Below are 14,382 nucleotides of genomic sequence, written 5' to 3'. Positions count from 1 at the left end.
GGAAGCAAAGAGATTGAGTTTTATTAAATTGCTTGATAGTTAAAACCCCAAACAACAAAATTTCGTCACATTTTTCTTCCTAAATCACAATTGCATATTTGAACCATTTCACGACATTACTTGATTTTAAAAAGCAACAAATCCCTGAGGATTTAACCTTGGATTACTTCCGAGTATTACTTGTATGCGCTTGCATGAGTCTCTAATCTTTTTTAAGGTAGAGACAATCGCAACAGTAGCTCGATCTCAATCCTGAGGGAGTTATGGACTCTTACCTATAAGGGACTGTCCTTTGATTTGTATGGGTGCGAGTGGCCTAGGTTGCTGACTTAATAATCCTATCATTTTGAGGACGAGTCTGAGTGGGAAGCTGGGAATATAACTACGCAAGATGAAATTCACTCCTTCCCAAATTTAGGGTGAGTAGATGAGTGTTCTCTTACATGCTAACTTCAAGACTTGAACAAGAACAAGGGGACCCACCCTCTCACTTGCCCAAAAGGAACTTCTGTTTAATGGTCACGTCGTAAACATGTTGTTCATCAAAAAAGCAGTGACATTTAAGGTACAAGATGTAACTTATGGGTAAAACGGTAATTTGACTCATCTAAAGTTACGAACACCCGTGAAGGATTAACTTGCTGTTACTGGTCAATTTCCGTGGACACGAAATATTCTGTAGTGAGAAGATTGTAGCTGCGGATCTTTAGTGGAGTGATTTCAGTTAACAAATGTTGGTTAATTTGGTTAATGAGTCCAACCAATTAATCTCTTATTGTTGGAGCTTATGATAGATTGGTCTATTAGATCTCTTTACTAACTCACTTCGGGTAAAACGAGGATAAAGAATTATGAAATAATTTGAAATGTTCGCATTATATAAGGGAATGTATATTGATACATTATATATAAATTTATATTAATTTTGGATAAAAATTCAAAATTAATACTATATATTATGAGAGAAATATTTGAATAAGATTCAAATAATAATATTAATTGGATTTATATTAAAAAGATGCATTTAAATATGATTCAAATATATGGTTTTAGTTAAATATTTAATATTTAATTAAAAGAAAAAATAAACTTTTGGTCTCTGAGATTTGAAATAGGTGTCAATTTGGTCCCTTAAGTTCTAAAATGAATACTTTTGGTCCTTAAAGTTTGAAGTAGGTATCTGTTTGGTCCATGAAGTTTTAAAATAGACATTTTTGGTCTTTAAAGTTTGAAAATTTGATCTAAACAATCCCTCACTAACCTTTGACTGTTAGTTGACTTAACAGAAAAATGATGTGGCAAATTAGTAGCTAATTGGATTTTTATAACTTGCTACTTTAGATGAGATGTAAAAAAAATATATATTTATATAATGTTATTATCTAGGTGACATTTTCTTTCTTTCTCCCCTATTCTGATGGGATATAATCCCACGGTAGAAGCACTAGAACGCTTGTGCTTCGATTTTGTTTTAGAAATATAACAAAGAAAAGACAAAAGCATTATAAAAATGGAAGTAGTCAAACATACATTTGAAGACACTTCTTCAATGTAGACATCAACGCCACCAAAAGAGCTTTCCTCGCTATCCTCTAGATGTTAAGAACTCGGGTTGTTGGAACCGTCTTAAAAGGGAAATTGAGAGATTGAGAGAGAGGTTTCTCATTAGGAATGGTAATGGGGCGGGGTGGGGTCGGGGGGTCATCCCCATCCCCACCCTGTTGGGGACTTTTCCCCATCCCCGCCCTCGTCCTCGAAATTTTAGGGGTGAGGACGAGGCAGGGATTCCCCGATCGGATCCGTCCCCGTTATAAATATCTTTTTTAAATTTTAATTTTTAATTTTTTTAATTAATTTTTGTTATTACTGGTATAAAAAGTGAACGAAAAGTGGCTAAATGAGATATTAGCTTGAGTTTTTAAAAGAAAAATGATTAAAAAGCATTTATAAAATTAATATATATTAATATTATTATATACAAAAATAGAAAAAGTAATAAAATATTAAATGGGGCAGGAAATCCCCCGTCCCCACCGGGGACCCTGATTGGGATCCCCAGTTTGACCCCGTCCCCAGTCAAACTAGAGATTTTCCGACTCGATCGGGTTGAATACCCGCGAGAATTGAGTCCCGTGGGTTTTTTTGCCATCCATATTTCTCACTAGAGTTTTTGGAAATTCATTCTACTGAATTCAAAAAAGCGAGAAACTCCCTTTTATAAGAAGGAAGAATGCTCACCACCTCCCTACTGGTGGGAAGTTGGAGTTTTTTTTTCTTTTTTTCTTTCTTTAATTCTTTTTATTTAATTAAAATAATTTTAATTTAATTAATAATTAATTTAAATAATTAAAAAAATATTTATTTAATTTAATTAACCAAATTAACATAATCTATTAATTTAATTAAATCCTATATTATAATCAAATTCTAATATCCGTCTCTCTCATAATTTTGAATCTAATTCAAAATTAACTTTATATCATATCAATATACATTATATTAATTGCATCTCATACAATTAACTTTAATTCTCTTTAACAAATTTGAACAATTCAAATTCTTTTCAAGACTAAATGTTCTTAATTATCCTTTACGAGCTAGCAAGAAGACCTAATGGACCTACAGGTAAGAAGCTCAAACGATACAGGATTAATTGATTAAACTCAATAACCATATTGATCAATATTCGTTAACTGTTGGTCACTCCATTAAAGACTCACATTTGCACTCTCACTGTGAAAAATTTTGCTTCCAGAGATTTTGACCATTAACCCACCCACTTTTTTCATTCCCATTCCCTTAAAATGGGTAATCTCATTCTTCTCCCCACCCTCATCAATCACATTCTCATTCCTTATTCCGTGGGTTCCACACATTTATTACAATCAACTTTATGCTTTTACTCTTTCTCTCTCATGATTAATGAGACCCATAATTTTTATTTAATTGTTTTATACTTTTTTTTAATTTCTTTTTCATTTATATTACTATTTCGTAAAAATTTATCACTTTTATTAGTTGATGTGATATTATTATAATATTTAACTTATATTTAATATTTAATTTTTTAATTTAATTTTGTTATTATTAATTAATATCATATTTTTTAAAATATAATTTATTATTACTAATTATTATAATAATAAATTTTAATAACATTATTATTAAATATTATTAAAATAAAATTTAATAATATTTTATATTAAATGATGGTGATTCTAATAAAATGGTATTTTAGTAGATTTAATTTTATTATTTGTTATTTATTAGTATTAAATAAATTGTTCTGGTAAAAAAAATTACTATCAATAATATAGTAATAAAATAAATTAGCATTTTAATTAAAAAAATTTGCATCACAATGTATGTGTGATTAGTTAGAAAGAAGATAGAGGTATAATAGTAATTGTCATATATCTAATTCCAATTCCGATTCCAGACAATTTTAGTAAACAACATCAAAGAAGTTTTGATTCCGATTGTAGAAAATTTCTGGTAAACAACATCAAAGGAATAACTTTCTCATTCCGATTTATTTGATTCCGATTAATTTTTATTCTGATTCCTGATAGGTAAACAGGGTCTAGGTATCACTCATCCTCTAATGAAAAACGTGTTTATGGTCCAACCATTAAACAGAAGTCCCTATTGGGTCAGTGAAAGGGTGTGACCCCTTGTTCAAGTCCCGGAGTCAGAACTTAAGAGAACACTCATCTACTTACCCTAAAGTCGGGAAGGAGTGAATTCTATTTTGTGTAGTTATGTTCCCAGCTCCCCACTCGGTCTCATCCCCAAAATGGTAGGAATTTTGAGTCGGCGACTCGGGCCACTCTCACCTACACAAATCAAAGGACAAGCGCCCTAACAGGCAGGAGTCCATAACTCACTCAAGATTCAGATCGAGTTACATGATCATCCTATTGAAATATTAATTTATTAGCTAACGTTGTTACAACTAAAAATTAATTATTTCTCGATCCAATCTTATACAAACTCACTGTATAGGATACCCCCAGTCGCATGTCCCCACACGAATGTCCTGAATCAAGTTACTTGTAACTATTACAAAGTAGGTCGTATCCATAGTGTTTTCTGGATAAGGTACTTATCCATATACTATAGGTCATTTAGGTTATTACTGGAACATTATCCACCTATATATCAACTATGTACTGTATATATATACATTGTATATCAAATAGATACAATGTATATTAAATATATACTGTATATATGTTATACACTATTCCAGTTAACATGACATAACCTAAGATGTTAGTTTATTGGATTTGGGTTAATGCAATTATAAAAGAAACATCAATAACAACTTTATTAAATAAATATTTATTTTATGTTTACAAACCACGAGTTTAGAGCATAAAACCCAACATCTTCATCCCTGTTCTCTTCATCTTCTTGTCACCGGTCACATTTTGATATTCTAATAGCTGTTATCGCCCGTCGAATAGCTCCTTCCTCTTCATCTTCTTGCCATCGGTCACAATTAGTTCTCCTCCACGCTCACCAACCACCGTCACCATCGTCTGAAGGACTCTCCCCCTCTCTCTCCAACGCCCACGATGACGTCGTCATCACTGGAGGGATAGGGCGAGAGCTCTCCCTCTCTCCCCGATCTGGAACGAAAGAGAGAGGGAGAGCTCTCCCCCTCTCTCTCCAGCGCCCTCGTCGGAGAGAGGGAGACCCCGTTCCAGATCTGGAACGGGGGAGAGGGGGAGATCTCCCACCGGCGATGGCGACAACGAGTTCTTTCTGGCAAGCGATGATGAAGCAATTATGACGACGGTGGTCGGTGGTCGGTGATCATGGCTCATGGCAAGAAGGTGAGGAGATCAAGGAAAAATAAGAGAGAAAGAAAAGAGAAAGAAAGAGGAAGAAAAAAGAAAACGCCACCTAAGATAATATATTATATATAAAAATGCTTTTTGTTACACCCCATCTAAAAATATAAGTTAGAAACCTATTAGTTTGCCACCTCAATTTTCTATTAAGTCAACTAACGATCAAATGATGTTCAAGAACCATTTAGAATAATTGTTCAAACTTTAGGGACCAAAAATGTCTACTTTAAAATTTTAAGAACCAAATAGATACCTTCTTTAAACTTCAAGGACCAGAAGTGTTCATTTTACAACTTTAGATACCAAATTGACATCTACAAACTTCAGGGATCAAAATATATTTTCCCTCAATTAAAAGTTAAATAATTAATTGTTAAATAATTATTTATTTATTTAATATTTAGATTTCATTAATTATTTATTAACTAGATTAATAATTATTATTTAAATCTATTAATTAAATTAATAATTGTTAATTAAATTAAGTAATTTTAATTAATTATTTATTAATTAATCAATTAAATCCTATGTGTAACTGGAGGGGAGTGGGGAGTTGTGACGACGTCACTTTTGGTTAAGAATGCACAAATAGTTCTCCATTCTTCTTGGTTCCCTAACTGTGAATTACAAAAAAAAAAAAAACAAAAACAAAAAAAAAGAAAAAAAAAACTCTCTCAATCTCTCAATTCCCTCTTGGTTCCCACATAACCGGATTCTCACTAGAGTAATAGTAAGGAAGATCCATTGGAGGTGTCAAATTCGTTTTATGTGAAGAAAGATCTTCAAAAGTAAAAATTCATTATTCCTTTGTTTTTAGCTTTTATGTGTTTTAAATCTCAAAAGAAAACTCAATAACACGCTCTACCACTTTCGCTCGGGATTCACATCCCAACAGAATGATTGTGTTGACCCTTGGGTGGTCGAAGACTCCTCGTAAGGTCACTCATAATTCTAGAAAGATATGATTTACTCAGGCATTCACATAAAGGCATACACCACTCATCCAAATAATGAGGAAAACAATACACAAAAACTAGAATAATCACAATAAAGAAAAATAAAGAAAAATATATACAAAAGAAGAAGTGAAAAAACTTTAAATTAATACGAAGCAAAATTTCCATGATATCAAATAAAACTAAATAATTGCCAATATTGGAGAGAGGCGACAGCGACGACGACGAATAAGCACAAACGCCTCTGATTTCAAGATGCTTAGATTACTTTTAAAAAATAACAGCAAAATAATTAGGGCTCGTTTGATGGCCGTTTACGTTTTGGTTTTTGGGTTTTATATTTTATATTTTCTGTTTTTAGTTTTTAGTTTTTCTGTTTTTAGAAAATAAAAACCATATATTTTGATAACTATTTTTTTTTGTTTTTGTTTTTTTTTAGGAAACAGAAAACAAAACGTGTTTGATAACCATATTTAGTTTTATGTTATTAAAAAGTTAAAAAATTGGAAATATATATTAGAGAGATAATTATCTAACGTAAGATGATGATAGTGTGAGGCGGGAGTGAAGATGCACTCTCCCATTCTCGTGCTCCTGAAAATTTTTTGTTTACCATCTTCCCCTCGTTCTTCAGTTCGGGCGAGAACCAGGCTAAAGAATTTTTATTCGAAGACGGGATATTCGTGGAAAAAATTACCGGTTTGGTAATTAATTTTAATTATTTTTAAAATTTTAAAAAAGTATAATAAATATATATTAATTATTTTTAGAATTATTATTTACTATTATAAATAATTAATTTTAACAAATATTTCATATTTTATTCAAAGATTAGTAAATATGTTAATAAAATATATATCAATTATTAAAAAAATAGAATCGAGGACGAGTTTGGGGCATGCATTTCTGTTTCTTGGAGCAAGGACTCGACCCTACAGAAATTTTAGTCATCCCTAATGTAGAGACATGAAATACAAGTTTAGACCTTTTTAAAAAGGAATTTTTGAGAGATGAAGAAAGAGATTTAGAAAAAGAAACTTAGCAACAGAAATTTCAAGACAAAATGAGACAAATTTTAGAGGGAACAAAAGTAAAGTTGAAAGAAAAAGATACGTTCAATAAAAAAAATGAAAAAGAAAAAAGAAAAATTATAGTGAGGAAAAAATTTAAAGATAAAAACAAGGTTCGAAATATACTTTTTAGAGAAAATAAGTAAATAAAAAAATAGATAAATGTTATAGCGAAAGATAATTGAACAAGAAAATAAAATATAATTTTCAAAGGTAAAATGAATTAAGAAGAGAAAGAAACGTTTTAAACAACTAAATTGTACGGAGAGAAAAGTTCGAGAAACTATTGAATTTTTAGAGGGAGAAATGAGAGTGATCTGTTAGAACAAAAATAAATAAAAATACATAAATATGAAAATTTTGGAGAGAGAGAAATTATAATAAATACTTAAAATGTGAAAATTTTGGAGATGGAAAAATAAATTTTGTAGAGAGAAATTTATGAACAAAAACAATTTTCGAACGAGAAAGAAAATTGTTAGAGATAAATGTGAGAAAGAAAAAAAAATTGAATATTATAAGAAAAACTTAGATTTTGAACTACTTTTTTTGGTTTTTGAAATTCTAAATCATTTTTCAAATCCAAAAACAGAAAATTGAATTGGTTAATTACCAAACAACCTGGTTTCAAAAAACTAAAAACGAAAAACAGTAAACAAAATGGTTATCAAACGAGCCCTTAAGAATTATACCTTAAAAAGAAGAAGAACAATGGAGCACGGACGATCATGGTAGACCAAAAAAGGAGGGAGATAGGAGAAAGAGCGGAGGGAGGGAAGAGAGAGCGGTGGCAGGAAAGGGAGGGGGAGGGAGGAAAAGAGGAGAAGCAGCGAGCGAAAGAAAGGGGAGGGAGAAAGAGTAAAAAATAAAAAATGAGAGGGAAAGGAAAAATGCTGGGTTTTATTGTGACCTATGACGACAACATAAAATTTCGTCATTAAAACCCCTAATTTCATCCCCTTAATTTTCATTAAAAAATTTTGCATTGAAATTCCCACTTCATTCTCAAAACTAAATTAAAGGAAAAAAGAAGCTCAACTCAAGAAGTCAAACGACTTTGAAATTCCCATCAAAGACCGAAGCCCGGTCGGGTTGAGCAATGACCAGTTCTTGACTGTCGGCCAAGTCTTGGTTGGTAGCCACCAGATCTCTCTCTCTCACTCCCCCCCCCCCCCCCCCCTCCCTTCTTTGACCCAATTATATCTCTTGAGTCAACCTACGACTAATATTTCTAATATTTGGCCCAGTTCCCGACTGCCGGCCATGTCAATATCTATATTAAGACAACAAATATTCAACTTCTATAAATAGGAAGAAAGACTCAACCTTACAGTCTTCTTCGTTTGTAGGTCAACATCAAGTCCTAGTGGTACGATATTTGACGAGCAGATTAAGTCAAATCTCAACATCAACACATACGAAAGTGAGTCGAGCCTAGACGATTGACCATGCAAATAAGGTCTAGGTAGATAAAGTTCTAGCGGAAGTCAAATTACATTAGTAGACAACAGAACAATTAGAGAAAATTCTTGGAAACTCCTACTCATTATCTCCGTTAAACCATATCGTTGACTATATCACCAATCAACCCTAAAACACTCTTGAAGGGATATAATGAGTAGTGCACCTAAAGATGTCGATCCCTCCCCTTCAATCTCTAGTTTTCTTCAATCACTACTTTTACTGCAACCATCCTATTGCTCAATGCCACCGCATGGGTGCTTAGTACTACGCACTGGTGCTCTCTACAACTACCCACTGGTGCTCGTCGTTGCCACCATGATAATATTAATTGTTATTTCTTGTACCAACCCACGTCACTCTTGTTTTTGCAATAGAAAAATAATTTAAAACAAATGTGGTAAAAACATATAATCAAGGAAATACATGGAGAGGGCACACAATTTCTAGTAAATAAAGATGCATAGAGTCAAACAAATCAAGAAAGAGAGAGACTAACTTTGACCTTACTTTGTTTTAATTAAGGGTGTTCATGAGTTGGGTTGTGTCAGGTTAGCAAGCTTTTTGGACCAAAATGCATAGCCAACCCAACCCAACTCTGTATTCTTGGGTTGGGTCGAATCGAGTCACCAGGTTCCAATCATTTCTTTAGTTTTCTTTATTCTTTATTCTTTTATTCTAAGACGTGAGAACTAGGTTTGGTTGGGATGAATGGCGAGCGGCAGCGAACGGCGGATCTGGCGGTGCACGGCAGCGAATGATGATGAACAATAAATCTAACGGTGGACGGCAGCGAATGGCGATGAATAGATCTAGCGTATTAGCGAACGACGACGAACAATAGCAAATCTAGCGCGGACAACAACAAATGACGATGAATAGCAGCAGATCTGGGAACGACGATTAACAATAGCAGATCTGGGTAGATAGCAACGAAAAGCAGTAGATTTGATGGTGGACAACAACAGATCTAGTGGCGGACAACAACAAACGATGATAGCAAATACGTTGAGAATTTGAGATCATCGGAGAGGTGAGGAAGATGATGAGAGTGAGGGAGATGAGAGAATCGAGAGTGAGAGACAAGATTGAGACTGAGGAAGATGATGAGAGAAGGGGGAGGGAAACAAAAGGGGGGTTAGGGTTTGTTTTGTTTAATATATATATATATATATATATATATATATATATATTATAATTAAATATTGGGTTCGGTTCGGTTCGGGTTAAACCGACTAAAAATTCACTTAACCTATGAACTTAACTGAAATTTTTGTTCTAAAAAAATCAACCCAACCCAAACCTGAGAAAATTTCTAACTCAATCCAATCCTTACAATTTGAGTTGGGTTGTTTGGGTCGCTTGGTCATTGAGTTTTTTGAACACCCCTAGTTTTAAAAATTAACGATAAATATAAAATTACTTAAAAGATTATGGATCATTTGGTATATTTAGCCTACTATTAACAACTCCTTAACTTTTTTAGAGAAAAAACTAATTAATTTTTTTAATTAAACAATTTTAGTGCGGTGGAAGATCACTACGTTTGAGACGGTAAAATTTACTTAAAGGTTAAATCTTAAAAAGTTTCAACCAAATCAGGTTAAACTTCATAACTCAAATTTATAATTTGACTTATAATTAGTCTATAATGTTTGTGCAACAAAATGAACGGTCTCAACCGACCAAATCTAGATGAATCGCTTGAGAGAGCTAGGATGAAATGGAGTGAGTAGATGGACCTTTTTAGCGAGGAAGAATCTGCACAAGGGAGCAAACACTTCAACACTCAAGTCTCAGTAAGGAGGTCGACCTTGATATTAAGATCGAGATAGAATCAAATAACTGACTGTAAAGTGAGCTCCCTATTTATAGGTTTGTGTGTCCGACAATGCATTTGACTGGCGGTTGAGCATGTCAGGTTTCTGCTATTCTTGTCAAAGATGATCGTGCTGGTGGTGCCTAGTTCGATATCTTTGCACCCAGTTTTTGACTAAGTGTAGTTGGTTGTTTTTTGGGTGGAACGTGAGATCAACCAAGTGGTCGATCGCTTGCTCGTTTGACCGTCTCGAACCATTGAGTTATCTTCCATTTTGTGTCCTCCACGTGGCCATGTTATTTTATGCCCCCAACATATATATATTCTATATATTAAATGGGCTACTGGGAAAAACTTTTTCTCCCTATTTTACCTTTTTAGTTTAAATATTTTCATATTTGTTTTGTGGGCAATTTTATCCTTCAAATATAAAATTTTTCTCTCTCATCCTCTCCTTCCCCCTCTCTCAAACCACCCCTCAATTTTATTTTATTTTATTTTTTTAACATTTTTTTCAAGATATTTTATCTCCACCCTTACAAATTCTACTCCTCTCAAATTAATTTTTTCTCTCCCAATGATTAGAATACAAATAGTTAGAATATGTGTCAAGTTTTATTTTCTGTAAATTAATTAAAAATTTATAATTTATTTTTAATTATAATTGATAAAAAAATTTCAAAAGTTTGGTAACTTTTTATTTTCTATACTATATAAAGAGTTTTTTCTTACTCTTTCTCTCAATTTTTTCTTCATCAATTTTTTTCAGTACATGTAGGAATGAGGTATCGAATCTACAACCTCTTGATTGAAAATATACGTCAATTACCCTTGAACTACGCTCACTTTAGCTTCTTCATCAAAACTTGAGCCTTTTTTTCTCATTCGGTATGTTTCTTCTTTAGTCAATGTCTCATGTTTTCTTATGTTTTAGGTAGATTGTTTGATCTAACATTCAACTTTTAGTTTTTTTTTTCAATGCAATGTTAGTAATTGTTATTTCAAATAATACTTGATTCCTTACAATATATAAGTAATCTATTAAAAAGCTTAAGAGATGACATATTTGCTGTTTTTTTTCCTTTCTTTCTTTTCTTTTTTTTTCTTTTTTGTTAACTCAAATAATAAATCAAAACAAAGTTTTTTTTCATTATATGCATTGTTTGTTATATTAGGAACAAAAAATGGATGAAAAATCCGAATACGTGTTTTTTTAGAAAAAAAAAATTAAGTATCGAAGGATATGTGTTAGATTGTTTATTTTGCTTGTTGTATTTTACTTAGGAAAATTTTCAAGTAATCGACACTTCTCAATTTTTTTTAGTCACACCACTCGGATCAGTGGGTGACGAGAATTATTGAGACGTCAATTTTATGACATAAACATGAAAAAAATTTGGAACATTGAAAGATAAAAGGAGCCAAATTATACTAAAAATTTTAACTATTTGATTAATTTTTATATTTTTAAATTTTAAAATAAAACTATGAAATGTGTTTCCTACTCGTATATTTAAAAGTACATACGCGAGAGAGAAATTTTTGGACAATATATTTTTTGTATAATACTTAAACTACCATTTTATTAATTAAAAACAACTAATAAAAATTCACCTACTAACTCATGCCCAAACCACTCAGGTAACACATAATGAAAAAGATAAATTTCTACCTCCTCCATTAACACCTCCATAAATATCACTCACTAAACACACATAAATTACCCCCACCCTTTTGTCAAGGATCCCACATTAAGAAAATGATGTTAGAAAATTTAAAACAAATCCTAATTTATGATTATTCTAAAATAAAAGTCATAAAATTCCAGGACAATCAAGACCAATGATCTAAGCATGGAAGAAAACCAAAATCTATAAAGAGATTAGAATTACCTGAAACCATTAGATGGATTGACCACGATCTGCAAGAAGTTGTGGTCTGTGGTCTTCCTCAACTATGCAACCCAGACCAAATATGAGCAATACTCTCTTTTTGATGGGGAACATGAGGCTCAAGAAGCATAGTGTATTGAGGACCATAACCATATATTTATAGGTTAATCCTAGGGTTTCCCATAGTCCCCTAAGATTAATGGGTTGGTCTCTACTCAACAAGCTACACCACTAAATAGGAAGTCATGGACCCATAATCAAGATCACTCATATGCCCATTAAATAGCCCGAATATAATTACTCTTTAATTTGTTACCCACATATGAATTAATTATTAAATAATTTGTCATATTTCTTACCACACTTTTTTGAGCTTTGAATAATTTTATAAGCAACATACATTCTCAGGTTTACCTGAAAATATATATTACTTATTAGCTCTATAAATCTTTAAAGGAGTTAGCAAATGTCCTAGACCTTATCTTCTCAATCCATCATATTTCATAATGATTTCATTCACTACGAATTGATATATGATGACTTTTAAGATATTTAGGAATAAAGACCTCTCCTATATGAAATATCGGTGCCCCTTATGAGCCAATCCCAGTTATGTCTCGTTGATCATTCCTAATATAGACTTGAATGTATGTTTAATCTTGAGAACCAACAAACAATGAATAGAAATATCAAAGTCTATTCAAGACATAAAATAACTTTTCACATGTAAGTCTAGCTTGTTAAATACAAAAGTGAGAAGCCATATTTTCTTTATACCTCATGTGGTATTGTATTTGGAACATATTTTTTTTATATGTTCAAATTTCTAAAAAATATCAAGAGAATTCCTAAACTTGATTCTTTTGTGGTTTAGGCGAACATATGTTCCAAATAAACCTTAGTATCAACTTTAATTTCTTTCTTTAAGGAAATAAAGAATTAATGAGTACAATTTTATCTTTTCTTACTTAACCCATTTTCCTTGAAACATCAGTCAAAAATTAGGTTATTAAGAGTTCAATATCTACCCTTATAAATATTATAACCCACTACATACATACTGTATAATGTCTCAAATGGTATCAGATGTACAAGCAAATCCTTGAATATTTTAAATTTTGTGCATTGGATCCTTTAATGTACTCACTAGTGTTCCTTTATTCTTTATTAAGAAATAGTCAACAAAAAATTTAAAGTCTATTCATTTTGTAATTTTCAAAACAAATCTTGAAGGAATTTCCTAATTATTTCCTCATTAAACATAATTCCCTAGAATGTTGCAAAACACTCTAATAATACTTATGAAATTTAGATACCTCCTACTTTTCTAGATCCCAATTAAACCTTAAAGGGATATTAATTTGCAAAAGTTGAAGTGTTTCCTTTCTTTATCAAAAATCCATGCAAACTTGAATAAAAAGTATTCTTAAATACACAATAAGGCAATTAAATAGTATTTAACAATAACTAATTCAATAATAAAACATACTCAAAATTAACGTTTTATAAACTCAATGAGGACAACAAGATCCCTGGCACAACATTGATAGCCTTCCTTTGAGCCGACGATATCAACTTGAAAGTGGTACTCTCAATGTGGTGATCAAACATTGATAACCAATCCTGTCAAGTGAAAGCTTTCCTTTGGGCCGACAATCACTCACATGACATAACTTTATATTATTCATGTTTATCACTATAAATATATGTACTAGACCTATTATTTGGCCAAACTGAAATCTTCCTTTGGGCCGACTATAGAGCGCATAAATACACAGATCCACAACCATCTGATAATTTTGAAAGATATCAATATTAAAAATCAGAAGCTACTTTGGCAGCATGATTCATTAAATTAACACCAACCAAAAGGATCAGATAATTATGCAACATATGCAACTTTAATTATTATAAATTTTATCTTTATGAAAATAACACTACCAAAATTATTTTCAAAATTAATAATAATATCTTTATGTGCATAATTTAATAATGGGAAAAGTCCTCTAAACAATTTATTAAACCCAGAAAGAAAAATAAAAACTGGATTTTCCTAAAAGAAATATTATTGATATTTTAATTCATCAACAATTCGACATACACTATGAAGCACTAATTGTAGCACGAAATAATCTAATATCAATAATCAATTCCATAATTGTGAGTGTATTTGTTATTTGGCCAAATTGTGACCTTCCTTTAGCCCGATCACAATTCGCATAAACAACAATACTGAAATCTCACAAAATTAATATTTAATTATTCTTAATTGTTTCCATATGAAAATAAAATGTCTTAAGTTATTTTCAACCATTAAACAATAAT

The sequence above is a fragment of the Momordica charantia genome, assembly GCF_013281855.1.
Source record: "Momordica charantia cultivar OHB3-1 chromosome 5 unlocalized genomic scaffold, Mcharantia_2.0 BLBB01000005.1, whole genome shotgun sequence".
Taxonomy (NCBI): Eukaryota; Viridiplantae; Streptophyta; class Magnoliopsida; order Cucurbitales; family Cucurbitaceae; genus Momordica; species Momordica charantia.
Note: the sequence above shows the minus strand (reverse complement) of the source record.